The sequence below is a fragment of the Acomys minous genome (assembly GCF_964271855.1).
Source record: "Acomys minous genome assembly, chromosome: 4".
Lineage (NCBI taxonomy): Eukaryota > Metazoa > Chordata > Mammalia > Rodentia > Muridae > Acomys > Acomys minous.
Window position 1 is genome coordinate 85932766 of NC_140486.1, and position 14380 is coordinate 85947145.

Below are 14380 nucleotides of genomic sequence, written 5' to 3' on the forward strand. Positions count from 1 at the left end.
TGTCTTGTTGGCTTTTGTTTGTTTTGATTTTAATTTTTTGGTTTTGGAGTCATGTGGGGGAGAGAGAAAGAACATGAGGTATGTAGGGGATCTGGGAAGAGTTTGGGGAGGGGAAAATGATATAATAAAAAATACTATATGAAAAAATTTTAATAATAAAAAATTCATATATAAAAGAAAGAAAAGGGGTAAGATTCTGACATTGTATGAAGATTGTCAGACAGTTTGGGTTCTTTAAATCTAAAGAAAGATGATTTATTAGTCAACGTCTTTATTTTTGGACAGACTCATATAGCCCAGGCTGGCTTTGAACTTGCTAAGTAGCCCAGACTGGCTTTGAATGCCTGATCCTCCAGCCTCTCTACCTTCCAAGATTTGAGATTAGTCACTAGGTAAATTTGCCAGTCAGTAGTCATTATCCCAACCATTTAAAGAAGAGGCTTAAAAAAAAAAAATTAGTGAGTGTAAAGACTGAACTGCAGGAAAAATAAATAGGCACTAGACCATAGCAAGGGGGCAGAAGGCCCCTCACTAGGGCTACTCCACCAAATGAGAAGCACACGTGTTGAGTTCAGAGTGATAGAAATAAAGCTATTTGCTACTTTTTGTGCTTTTCTGTATATTTTATTTATTTCTACTGCTAGGATGATTTTTTTTTTTTTCGACACAAGGTTTCTCTATAGCCTTGGCTGTCCTGGACTTGCTTTGTAGACCATGCTGGTCTCTAAATCATGGAGATCTGCCTGCCTCTGCCTTCCTGAGTCCCGGGATTACAGGAGTGCGCCACCACCTGTAATAATAATAATAATAATTACTACTACCACCACCACCACCACCACCACTACTACTAGTATTTTGCTTTTTCTGTATTTTAAGTAGTTCTATAAATTAAAATAAAAGCGAAATACATATCTAGCCAAAGCCCTTTTTATTATCTTTATAAAGTCAAGTAAGATGCCAGAGAGACCGCTCAGCCGTCACGGCGCTTACTGCTCTTGCAGAGCATGGTAGTTCATAGACATCTGCGCCATTCTCTTTCATATCTACCCAAGCTTCCGCGGGCGGGGAGGTCAAATAAGCCTGCTGCCACGTCTGCTTTCTGCTTTCAGTTTCTGTGCGTCTCCATCTTGGCCTGCGCAGACCCGAAGTCGCCAGAGTGAAGCCTCTGAGATGTAAACCTCTCAAGCCGCCGCTTAGGACAGGACTGGTACGTGACCTGCGCGGTACATCCCGCGCGGTACTTAGGGCGCTGCGCCAGGCCGTGTGGCTAAGTGGCCGGGGCTGCTGCGCCAGGCGCGTTCTGTCCCCCGGGGGCCGCTGCTAGCCTTACCGAGGCGCGCTGGGGAGCCGGAGCCAGGGAAGGGTGTCGAGGACCTCAGCTCCTCCCAGAGCGCCCGCTGCCGGGCTTCCACCACCGCCCGCCTGAGCGCGGCCTCTTCAGGATGGTTCTTAGCAGTGCGCTGCCTGGGGTGTCCAGGCGATGCGACCCCCAGGGAAGGAGCACTCCCTTAAGGACCCTTGAGCTCTCCCGAGCTGTATAGAGAGCATTCTGAGGACAGGAGGGAGCACCCATAAACCGGGGGGGGGGGAGGGGGGGGAGGTGAGGGGTAGGGGTGGGACAAGGGGGGCCATTTCTGTGTCCCCGGGTGGAAAACTAAAGATTAACTTTGCTGGCCGAACTACAGTAGCCTTTCCCAAACGTGTAAACATCCTGAGAATTACTCATTTCCTGCAGTCGAACTGTTTTCCTTTCGAAAAGTTGGTTTTTTTTGTTATTTTTTGAGTGTGTGCGTGCTCGAGCACGTTTACTCAGTGCTCTGAAGTTTCACTATCAAGAGCACAGTTAAGTGCATCAGCTATTTTCCAAAGCACTTTAGCGTTTATGTTGCCAGATGACAAAAGCGCTTTCCTGCGAGGACAAAGCTCCCTTGAACTTCTGCGAAGGAACGCAGTAGAACAAAGGCCGCTGGGGAGCTGGAAGTAAATTCAAGGGCTCTAATAAATCCCTTGCTTACAGTTAAAGTTAACCTTTGAAACTTGTTCTTACACTGAGGGGCGGGGCCAGTGCCGAGAAGCCTAAGTCGGGCCCTGACAAATCTAAAATCTAAATTCCAAAACCTCTCTAGCAAGAGACTTTAAATAAAAGAACGAGTCGCCTCTCCTCTTTTCCCGTCTCCCCCTAGTTTAAATAAGGCTCAGCTCTCTGGTATGACGAACAACCTTGGTTTGTAAGTTGTTGTTGTTATTATTTATTTATTATTATTATTATTATTATTATTATTATTATTATTTAAAAATGTACATTGATTGGCATCCTTTTTTAAGGTTTAGTTACTTAATATTATACAGCATTCTGCCAGAAGAGGGCGCCAGATCTCACTATAGATGGTTGTGAGCCACCATGTGGTTGCTGGGAATTGAACTCAGGACCTTCGGATGAACAGCCAGTGCTCTTAACCTCTCTCCAGCCTAGCAAATAATTTTTTATTTTATATTTTGGTTTTCTGAGACAGGGTTTTGACGGCAGAAACTTCGTCCTAGCATCTCACTTGGCAGCTGGTGTGTGTGTGTGTGTGTGTGTGTGTGTGTGTGTGTGTGTGTGTGTGTGGGCCTTTGCGTAAGCAAACAATTTGACAGACGCTAAGACAAAACAGCTGAAGAAGGGAGGTTTGCACACGTAGCTAAGCCAGTTGGGGGCGTCTTGAACTTGGGTCCCCAGAATAGAGCTGAGCAGTTTTCTATGGGATTCTCCATCAAGTCCAAATTCTAGTTAAACCTGAAATGGCCTTAGCAAGGATTCATTATGTCGGAACCTTTGTGCTGTCTCGCCCTGTCAAACCACCAGCGCCCAGCTGTAAGTGAAGTCTCAATGTCTTCTTTACAGGAACTTTCTTAATGGTCAACAATTCTTTTTACTTGTAGCTTTTGTGTTGAGTGACCTGGTAATAACGGGCTTTTCTTTTTTCACTGGGTCTTCCTATGTAGGTCAGGATGGCCTGCAATTCGTGATCTTCTTTCCTCAGCGACCCCCAACCCCCTCCGCCACCCTCCCATCGCCCGCCAAAAAATGCTGGGCGTGCGCCGCCACACTAAGCTTAAACGGCTTTTTCTAGGAGTTTTATGTTGTACATCGTTTTTAATGACATTTGCTTCTTTAGCAGGTCTCCACTTGCGGGTAACCAACCTAACCAGTTCCCCAGCCTCTGAGAATCGGGAAGTGAGGGGGTGGAGGTGGGGGTGGGGGTGGGGTGGCCTCTTCCTTCCTCCAGGGAAGTGGGCGTGGCCTGCAGGGGGAGGGGCGGCGGGGGTCATGGGTGGGATTCCGAGCCTGGGCTGGTCAGTTTACGCCAGCGGAGGCGTAAGTTGGTCAGGCCTCTGGCTTCCTGTGTTTTTCCAGTTAGGCTACGGGAGTCCAGCCATGGCCTTGACTCAGTCTTGGTGGTCTGGTGGCCATTCGCATCTTCTTGGAGTCCTTCTCTTTGGTCACACTCTGGGGGGGCACCTGTCACTGGAAGAGTACTCTGGCGATGTCCTTTGCGCTGAGGGTACCAGCGTACCTCATTATTGAACCTGTTGGGTTGGGCGGAACCTGGCTAGCCAGCCTACCGGAGAGGCCGCCTCCTCATGTTTTGTGTTCTTTTTAGCGTCCTGTTCCATCCGGTTTTCTGGAAGTCTCTCGGCGAGGACAGGCAGGCGATAATCTGAGATGAGTCTGCGACCGCCCAGTGTGAGTAAACTGAAAACTACTGTTCTCACTGTTCCCCTAAGGACTCGGGGTGGGGGTGGGGGGCGGGGGGCGGGACTGACCCCTGATTCATGCAGGAGAGGGTTTGTTTCCTATCTTCCACCCTTAGTCCCTTCTGTATTTTGGGGGGACCCACTCACAGCACCTCCAGACCTTGTGGCACATTTAAGTCTGGTTCTTTCTGGGAGAGGGCCAAAGACTGATTCAATTAAACTCGTTACTGAACTCAGATGCTTCCTTGTGAATTCCGTGTAATCCACGTAGTGACCTGCTCCGGATGGAGTGAAGTTCTGGACGTGGTACTTGATTTGTTTTTTTTTGTTTTGTTTTTATTGTTTGTTTCCATGTCCTCAGTATAGAGACCCCCTGGACAAAGCCAAGGACGGCCTGCCCTGGGGAGAAGCCCTGCTGGGCAAGTGTGAGGGGCAGGCAGTAAGGGCTTGCTGGGCCCAAGGGCCTTCTGTACTCAAAGCATTGCGTTTCTTAAGTCTGAAGCAAGAAGCGCCTGTGTTGCGAAGCCCTAAGCTGATCCTTCACCTCTGGGAAGACTTAACACCTACCTCCCGAATGCTCTCCACCTTTAACAAGCTGGGGTAGCTCTCTTGCCCCTTACCAGTGGCTTCACCTCGTACTTTGCATTGCATTTTAATACCCAAAGCCTTTCAGGCAAGTTGTAACTAATGTAAGTGAAATATACCTGTGTTTAGTACTTGCGAAGTAAACACCCCCAGCCCCACCACACCCCACGAGGCCGGTTGGTTTGAAGATTCCAGTTTCACACATTGGTGTGCTCCGATACAGTTTTTTGGTTGCCTTTTTTAAAAGGCATTTTTAAAAAAAAAAATGGTGTATTTTGCCTCCTCCTGGCCTTCGCCACCTGTTTGTGTGTGATGTTCTTTCTCCAAACTGTCTTTCAGAGCTGATGTGTGTGATGTTACTGTTTTTGTTTTTCCTACCCTAAGTCCTCTCTGCTTTCCCATCTCATGCAATGGCTGTTTCCTTACTTCAATTCTTAGCTTTGGGAAAATTTTTCTTTTGTGTCACATTTGAAAGAAAAAGACTCTGTGTGTGTGTGTGTGTGTGTGTGTGTGTGTGTGTGTGTGTGTCTCCTTGGATCTTTTCTTTCCAGGTAAAATTCCACCCTTGTGCTTTGTACCTACCTCACCCTGTATCTGTATCTGTGCTCATTTCATGATCTGGACTCATATGGCCACTTTTTCTTTGGCCATTTAATGCCAGGAAACAACAGCAACTCTTAGCCCCCTTGTTCTCCTCTTTCTGGGTTTTCTTTGGTTGTCCTCATTGAGAGAACTGAGTCCTACCAACTTGATCTCAGATTTACCACATACTCAAGACTGTGTCTTCTTTAGTTGAAGGAAAGAAATATAGCATTTTTTTTTTAAGACAGCATTTCACTGTAGCCCATGCTGGCCTGCAACTTACCATGTAGCACAGGTTGGACCTTAGTTCTCCAAATGCTCCTCCCTCCGTTTCCCAAGTGCTAAGGTTACCACACCCAAGCTCTGTCAGTGGTTTTGATCTATAGCTAATACTCAAGTCTTTCAGGGTAATTGAAAACACCCACTGCTTTCGCTACTTCCAAGGTTTAGTGTGTTTTTAAGTAAATGACTTCTTTCAATGATCTTATTTCAAAAGTGGGAACCAGAGCATCGTCGTGTACTTGTGAAATGCTCCAGGTTTTTAAAACTCCCTTTGCCAGGGCCTGGAGAGATGGCTCAGCAGTTAAAAGCACTGACTGCTCTTCCAGAGGACGCGGGTTCAATTCCCAGCAACCACATGGCAGCTCTGTCTGTGACTCCTGTTCCAGGGGATCCAACAGCCTCATAGACATACATACAGTCAAATATCAAATGTACATAAAATAAAAATCAATAAAAAATATTTTTAAAAATTCCCTTTGCCTTATACATCTGTGGTCTTTATATATAAATATAAAAATATATCTTTTTATAAGATATATAAAATATAGATTTTAAGATACGAATACATATATATTTTTTTCTTTTAGCTTTAGTTTTTGTTTCTGGTTGAGATTGAGTCTACTGGAGCTTGGGGCAGCCTTAAACTCTTGCCTCCACTTTACTGCTGGAGTCGCAGGTGTGCACTGCCATACTTAACTGAAAGGTTTTTAAAGTCAGATCTCTTGCTCACAGGCCTCTAGGTGTTAGGGGAGGGAGCCTATCCAAGCCCTGAAGGGTCACCAAAATGAAAATGTGTATGTAAATCTTCCTCTCCTGGCTGAAAATCCCCCCCATCCCCCCCATACCCCATCCTTTTAATTAGGAAAAACAAAAGTAGCTGGGTGTGGTGTCAAATGCCTTTAATCCCAGCTCTTGGGGAGGCAGAGAGGCAGAGGCAGGCAGCTCTCTGTGGGTTCAAGGCCAGCCTGGTCTATAAAGCAAGTCCAGGACAGCCAGGGCAACAGAGAAACCCTGTCTTGAACCACCACCACCCCAAAAAGAATGAAAAGAAAAAAGTAATAAAAAGTTGTGTGCAGAACCATGGCTGGGTGACTGCTGAAACTTTAACAAGAGTTTTACGCCTGATTTAACCCCAGGGCCATGCTATTTTAATCTGACAGGTAGTTAAAGCTGTGCTAAAAGGCCTGGGGAACCTATTAAAATGTTGTGGTGGGAACAGGGGAGTTATATATATATATAACACAATGCTCTACCCTGGAGAAATGATGCAATTACTCCCTGCCTAGGCTCTCCGTAAACAAGCTAGCCACCGTGCAGCGTAAATGTAGGCTAAGTTTCTCTTTAGCCATGGTGGTTGTTTTCAGGAATGTCAGAGAATCTTAAAGACCCAGATAGGTGAGAACTCAGGGCAGGTAAGCAGGTACCAAGGTTGATCAGTTGAAGCAGATGGGTAGTTTTTGTTTTATTTTCTCTAATAGTTTGTCCATTTTAGAGTTTGTAGGCATAAAGTTATTGTGTAATTCAAATGCTGATTTCTGGACTCCCCCCCCCCCCAATCTGATTGCAATCCTTGTTCTGAGAACGCTCCTGTCTCAGTGTTGTGTAAACTGTGCTCCCCAATTGTCCCTTGGTATGCCAGTAAAGTGGCTTACAGCCGTTTGCTTAGCAGGGGAGAGAATAGGGCTGGACTTCCTGCCAGCCAGGGGAGGAGGAGTTAGAGGAGGAAGTAGGAGGATTGAAGCAGCAGAAGAGGTGCAGGTGCTGTCAGGAGAGAGGCTGGAACAGGAAAGCTACAAAGTGCAAGTATCTCTGGGATGTATGCTGGGAGGAAGCCAGACTATCCTAGAGGCTTAAGTATAGGGTCATAACTGCTCAGTTACTGTGTTGAGAAGCTGCTGTCATCATCATCATCATCATCATCATCATCATCATCATCATCATCATTATTTTGCTTGTTCAAGACAGGGTTTCTCTGTGTATCCCTGGCTGTCCTAGACTCACTTTGTAGACCAGGCTGGCCTCGAACTCACAGCGATCTGCCTTCCTCTGCCTCCTGAGTGCTGGGATTAAAGGCGTGCGCCACCACGCCCGGCTGTGAAGCTTATTAAACAAATATAAAAGAGTCTCAATTATCGTGTGTGATAGGTTAAGAGAGAAACAAAGAAACAAACACAGTTTTATAAAAATAACATTAACAAAAGTTTTTGTTGTTGCTGTTGTTTGTTTTGTTTTTTAACTTGTGGAGGAAAATGTTTATTTCACTCACGGGTCCATCAAAAGCAGTGAGGGCAGGAGCTGATGCAGGGACCATGGAGGAACGCTGCTCCAGAGGTCCTTAAAACAAAAAGAACCTTTGCGAGGTGTAATCCCAGCACTTAGGGAGTCAGAGGCAGGCAGATCTCTATGAGTTCGAGGCCAGCCTGGTCTACAAAGCGAGTCCAGGACAGCCAAGGCTACACAGATTAACCCTGTGTCAGAAAACCAAACTAAAAAACGAAAACAAGAAAACAGAACATTTCTTAATTAGGAAAAAAAATTCTATATTGAAGGGAATTTTAGAAGCTTTTTATCGTCATCATATGTATGACTTTAGTTTTTGAACTGATCTGTCTCCTGAAAAGCTAATCTAGAGCATCTCTTGTGTCAAATATATTTGCCTGGCTGAAAATTTAATTTAAGCCAAGCCAAGCTTCAGATTTACTAAACACTGAGCTATAGTCTCTTAGACACTTAAGGTTGTTTCTTGGTTTACCTTTATTTTATGTTATTTATTTGTTTTCTTTTCCAGACACGGTTTCTCTGTATAGCCCTGGCTGTCCTAGAACTCTCTCTCTATAGACCAGGCTGGCCTCGAACTCACTGAGATCTACCTGCCTCTGCTTCCCTAGTGCTGGAACCAAAGGCGTGTACCACTGCGCCTCAGCCTTTGTTTTATTTTCCAAAGACAGTATCAGCATATAACCCAGCCCAGGCTGGTCTTGAATTTACTACTGTTCTTCTGCCTGAGCCTTGTAAGGGCTGGGTTTATATGTGTATATTACCAGACTTTGAGAAAGAATGTGGTTCTTCCTGACGTGTGTTATGTGAAAATATATACCCTATTGTGTTGTGATCCACGTCACATGGTTTAGATGCCTACGGCAGCAACCGTAACAAAAGGCAAGGCCCAGCTACCTCTTCTTTATCCAACTAGAAATGAGATATGGTCTCCGAATTCAGTTTTTTACCAAAGCAATTAAAATTTGAATTCTTGCCTAAATCAAGCAGTTTGGCCTGTTGTTGTTTTTTTCTGCCAAGGAAATTGCAGCTTTGTAAGTTACGAATGCAGCAAATCTTTGTCCTGTGGCTTTCCCCAGCGAAGCGAGTGTGAATACTGCAACAGTTCGTGGGTGATTATATTTTAATTGATGCCATTGCAGACAAGATAGTACTTCCGAGGATATTAAACTGCTTACCCCATTTGAGGAAATTACTTTAAATTTTCGGCACCTTTTGCTGGACATTGTGGCGCCCACCTTTAATTCCTGCACTTGAAGGCAGAGGCAGGCAGCTGTGAGTTTGAGGCCAGCCTGGTCTGCGTAATGAATTTCAGGACAGTCAGGGCTATGTAGAGAGACCCTGTCTCAAAAAGCAATAACAAAATAAAAATTTGACACTTTTGAATCTTTCCTGGAACTAACCCACACATAGTAGGTTGGGTTTGAAGCCAGCCTGCTCTACAAAGTGAGTCCAGAACAGCCAAGGCTATCCAGAGAAGCCCTGTCTCAAAAAACAAACACACACACAAAAATAATAAAATAAAAAATAGAAAGTTGGGTTTGAGATAGGCTGAATGAAGACTGACACATAAATTTAAGAGTTTTAGAAACAAGGGAGCTGGAGAGATGGCTCAGTGGTTAAGAGTGCTGCCTGCTCTTCCAAAGGTCCTGAGTTCCATTCCCAGCAACCACATGGTGGTTCACAACCATCTGTAATGTGATCTGGTGCCCTCTTCTGGCCTGTGGGTGTACATGCAGGCAGAGCAGTGTATACATAATAATAAATAAATCTTAAAAAAAAAAATGACAGCTAATCCAAAATACAGAGGGGACATCTTGTATTAAAATGTGCTGAGAATGAGTTGACCCTTTTACTGAGAGGCTAGAGGATATTGGTGAGTTTGGCAGGAGACACTGTCTTCCCGTTTAAGGCGAGGTCTTACCGTCTCCCAGGAGATTCCCCTAGGATCCAACCCAACCTCCTATAGTCATGCTGTAAGCCCCATCAAGCAGCCGTGTTGTCACCATTCAGTGTAGAGCAATCTCAGGCTCTATGTCCAGGTTTCAAGTGTGATATCACGCCACCAATTCCATCTTCAGTGTAGGTTGCAAAGGGACAAGTGGACAAAATATGCGTGCGTATCTGCTGCAACTGTGTAGTCATGGGTCATCTACTCAAGACCTCTGAGGCCTGAGCCTGGCAGGCCTGCCACACACAGCCAACTAAAGGCGAGAGCCTACCGGCCATCATGGACTAACTCAGGCATAGCACAAGCTAAATGCTGGAAAGACGGTACAAACTGCGCTGAAACAGGACAAGATGATCCAGTGTGGGGACCAGGAGAAGCTATGGAAGAGAGCTTGAAAGATACAGAACTTCACCATGATACTGAGGGGCAGGGGAGCTTTTCTGAGTGGCAGAGGTAGGAAAAAATATTGGGCAACACGGGAGGTACTTGGAATTGGATTGTGGGTAATACAGAGAAGTGGAAGGGCATTCTTGGTGTGTGGGCTAGGTAGGAAATGTCTGTCCCAGCAAAACATGTTAACTCTGGCCAAGATGGAGCAGACCACTTCAGCGGTTAGGTTCAGTTTCGTGGCTGCTGGTGACTGCGTGTTTCTGGATCCAGCTGGAAGGTGGGATTCTGGGTATGTGCTGCCATGCCTGCCTCCAACCTCTTCTCCAGGTCCCCGTGTATGTGTGTTTGTGGTATTGGGGACTGAATTAGGGGCCTTGTACACTCTGAGCAAGCGCTCTACTGTCAAGTTATGTCCCCAGCTCTGTTTCTACTCTGAGATTGGTTTCACTAAGTTGCCCAGACTGGTCTTGAACTCACAGGGTCCAGTCAGGTCTTGAGCCTTCAATTCTCCTGCCTCAACTTCCCGAGTAGACGGGCTTACAGGCGTGGGCCACTGTGCCTGGCTTCACCAAATGATTTTTAGTGCATCCTTTGTCACCAATAACAACCATGGCTAGTAACATTCTAGATGAGCACGTATTTATTATTTTACCCCAACCAATGGTCTTCCAGACTGTTTCTAGTGCATGTCCAAGGCACCACAAACCAGGAGCCACAAGATGATGGTTGCACATCCTCCTCTGACTAAATTGACAAGGGTTGGATGTTGGCATTGAGGTATGCCTTCCGCTTAAAATGCCCACAGCTTTGGGAGGAACGGGTAAGCTGATTGTATTGGCTCTCCTACTTGTGACCGTCTGTGGGTCCTGCACAAAAATGGAGGGGAAAGAGGGGCTCTGTGACATTCCAGGTAGGTGCACAGAGCTCTGGGAGGTGGCCACGTTGTGTTCTGTCCAGGATCTTGCAACACCTCTGTTAGGCTTTTGGAAACTTCTGGGTGACTTATGTACGTATCTCACTACGGCTTCTTGGGTGCTGGCACCCAGAGGCTTTCTGCCTCTGGCAAGATAACTTAACATGTGACAGCCCAAGTTGTATGTTTGCTGGCACATTACGGTCGTGTCACGCTGCCTTTGTGGCGGTGACTTGGCTGTCAGTGCTATGCCCTGTCCGTGCTTCAGGTAAAAGGCAGAGAAAAGAACAGATGAATTATGTCCTAAGGAAGCCAGCTAGTCATACTGGCTGCTGTGTAGCTGATGGAACATTTTGTATTTTTTTTTTTAGAATTAAAAAAAAAAGATTTATTTATTTATTATTTATACAGTAGTCTACATGTACAGCTGCAGGCCAGAAGAGGGCATCAGGTTACCTTACAGATGGTTGTGAGCCACCATATAGTTGCTGGGAATTGAACTCAGGACCTCTGGAAGAGCAGTCAGTGCTTTTAAAGGCGGAGCCATCTCTCCAGCCCCCACATTTTGTATTTTGAACACGAGATGATCAGGAGGCAGTTGACATTCCGTGAAATCCTTGGAGGCATCTGACCAAAGTTGCCACACTTTACTGTCACCTGTTCCAGCTAATGCTAGATGCCGGAGGGACTGGCTGGAAGTTTGTCCAGGGCAGGCTGATCCGGTGGACTTAGTGACCACGCCTCCGGGAGCCCTTCCAGGGAAGCCTTACGAAGTTAGGGGTGGTTCAGCTGGGCTTGCAAGTTAAGGGTTTTGCTGTGTATGTGGAAAAGTATAACCACGGCTGACAGCTTGTTAGGTTTAATTAAGGCCACATGCGCAGTGTGTATATTGATGAGGGCAGACACCAGACCGTGACTGGCTTTGTGCGGACAATCCTGGGGTCCGTCGTGGGAGAAGAGCTGTCACTGAAGGGTTCGAACGAGGAGAACTTCAGGTTCGTTTTGGTTAAATATAGATGTGCTTAAAGTGAGAGGCCAGGGCATGGGTTGAGTCATTTAGGGAGCAGGCGCAAGAGGGTCCTGGGAGGGGTAGGGGGAAATAGTGGAGTGACGTCAGAGAAGGGAAGGGTAGAAGTAATGGAGTGACGTCAGAGAAGGGAAGGAGGGCTTTAAGGAGAAATTAGCAGTATCTGGTGGGGCAGAGCAGGTTCAGAAAGACTTTTTATTTAAATATTCTGGTGTATATTTAAAGTACAGAAGCTGCTAAGATCGTTACAGGTAAAATGCCTGTTCCGTAGGACTGATGGGCGGGGCCGTTGTGTCGCTTAGCTACCCATTTCCCCCTCTGTGGGAAGAGTGTTCTAAGTCTACTCCTTAGCGGAAATCCTAAACACTACACACTCTCAGCAAAAAATTCCAGTATGAAACACTTTAGAGCAAAAAATCCTGACAACAATTAAGTACAGTTCTCAGGGAGGCGCTCAGCCCTTCACTTACTCAGCCTGTTTGTCACTTTGTATCCTTTGACCTAATATCTAATCTCTCCCACTTCCTGTCTCACCATGGTCTTCAGTTTATTCCCCGCCTCCATATATGTGACCTTTAAGAAAAAAAAAAAAGATTCTACATATAAATGAGATCATGCAAAATTTTTCCTATGTTTTTCTTATCTTATTTCACATAATTTCCTCTCATTTCATCTATGTGGCAAGTGGCAGAATCTTCTCTCTCTCTCGCTCTTTTTTTTTTTTTTTTTTTTTTTTGGTTTTTCAAGACAGGATCTTGGCTGTCCTGGACTCACTTTGTAGGCCAGGCTGGTCTCGAACTCACAGAGATCCGCCTGCCTCTGCCTCCGGAGTGCTGGGATTAAAGGCGTGCGCCACCACACCCGGCAGAATCTTCTCTTTTTGAGGCTGACTAATATTCAGTGGTATATATGAGAGAGGTATTATAAGTTTATCTCATCCTTTGACACCTAAGCTGTTTCTTTCTGTATCTTGATTTTTAAAATATGGATGCAGTGCAATGGGATTGCTGGTCCCTTCTGAAATTTTTTCAAAAACTTATTTTATGTATATTAGTATTTTGCCTGCATGTGCCTCTGTACACCACATGCATGCCTTGTGACCAGCAGGCCAGAAAAGGATGGCGGGTGCCCTGGAACCGGACTTACAGATGGCTGTGGGCCTTGTAGGTGCTGGGAAACTGAACCCGAGCCCCTGGATGGGAGTTAGGAGCTCACAGAGGCTTGGAAAAGAGAAGAGCAGTGCTGCCAAGACTGGGTAGGCAAACTGTGGCTCTTCGCTTTGTAACACCATTTGTAGGAGAGTACTTAAAATCCAGTAATCAAGATGAATAATATTCAGTGCAACTTTAAAAGACAACACAAACACCCAAGTCTATGATAAACAGATTATTAGAATGTTGCGTAAGAAAACCAGCCTGGGCATCATCGGCTTTTTCTTGTGCTCTGGACACCAGTGGGAGTCAGTGCTGAGTGGTACTGGGATGGGGGTCCAGGTGGAATCATGTCGCCCAGGGGGTCAGAGTGGGAGAAACTGAATGCTGAGTACAGCTTATTCCTTCACGGGGTCCTAGCTCTGTGTGAAAGGAGGCAAAGTGAAGGGATTCTTGGTCTAGGGGACTCAGGCTCAGGGGTTTGGTGGTGGTCACTGTTTATGATGGAAGAGCCTTGGCTGTGTGTGTGAGGAAAGCGTGGCTACGGCTGGGGAGAAGTGTGAGGGGCGGAGCCTTCTCCTGGGGATGCGAAGAGAGGTTAACCAGAATCCTGTGTAACAGACTGCCCAGCGGATGCCCAAACCCAGGAAGTGGTGTTACCAACGTGTGTGTGTGTGTGTGTGTGTGTGTGTGTGTGTGTGTGCGCGCGCGCGCGTTAAGGTGCATTTATGGAGGTCAGGAAAACCAAAGTGTGTCAGTTCCCAGTTCCCAGACAAGAGCGGGTCCTGGGACTCGGACTCAGGTTCTCAGCTTGGTGGCAGGCACCTTTGCTGACTGAACCATCTTCACCCCCAACCGCGGTGTGTGTTACTTACATAACATATACATTAACCTCTGGCTTCTCAGAGAAGAATTGGTCTTCCGAGTGCCTGTTCAAACTCTTTACAAACTGTGTATTTTAATCAGCTCACAAAAAGCGTAGGTTCCCCAAATGTGCACCTCATCCTTCTCGGTTTCGCTTGACCCCCTCCTCTCCCCTTCATCTCTTTGCTACTCTAGGGGTGAGTGGAAGAGACTCAGCATCTGAGTGTGGGGTGCAGGGGGACCAGCCATTTCGGTTACCCCAGAACAGAATACTTGCTGTGATACAGGACTTTTGGCCCTAAAGCTAAGAAGTTGTGGGGATGCCTGGCTTGTGTGCCTGCCTGAGGTGTTGTAGGGATGGGTGGCAGGAAGCAGAAGGTAAGGGAATTTAACTTAAGATTCTGGCCAGAGAATTGGGTTTCAGGTCCAGTACAGAGAAGAGGAAGGGAGGCCAGGCTGTGGTGGCGCACACCTTTAATCCCAGCCCCGGGGAGGCGGAGGCAGGAGGATCTGAGTTCGAGGCCAGGCTCGTCTACAGAGTGAGTTCCAGGACAGCCAAGGGCTACACAGAGAGCCCCTGTCTTGGGAAGAAAGGATGTGAGATCATCTCCCGTAGTGTC

At 46.3% G+C, this 14380-nt stretch overlaps 1 protein-coding gene across 9 annotated transcripts in view; it reads left to right on the plus strand.

The window, feature by feature from the left end:
• Positions 1–1015: 1015 nt before the first annotated feature.
• The window catches only part of CFLAR (CASP8 and FADD like apoptosis regulator), a gene marked incomplete at its 3' end in the record, with an annotated part of 66330 nt that continues 52965 nt past the window's right edge, over positions 1016–14380 (plus strand). For 2 of the 9 annotated variants that reach the window (XR_014778802.1, XR_014778803.1), the window contains exons 1-2: positions 1016–1207; positions 3645–3727. Of the gene's footprint in view, positions 1208–1683; positions 2229–3319; positions 3546–3644; positions 3728–11167; positions 11714–14380 lie in introns of those variants that run through there. The other 7 variants (XM_084779632.1, XM_084779637.1, XM_084779636.1 and 4 more) reach the window with 6 other exon arrangements.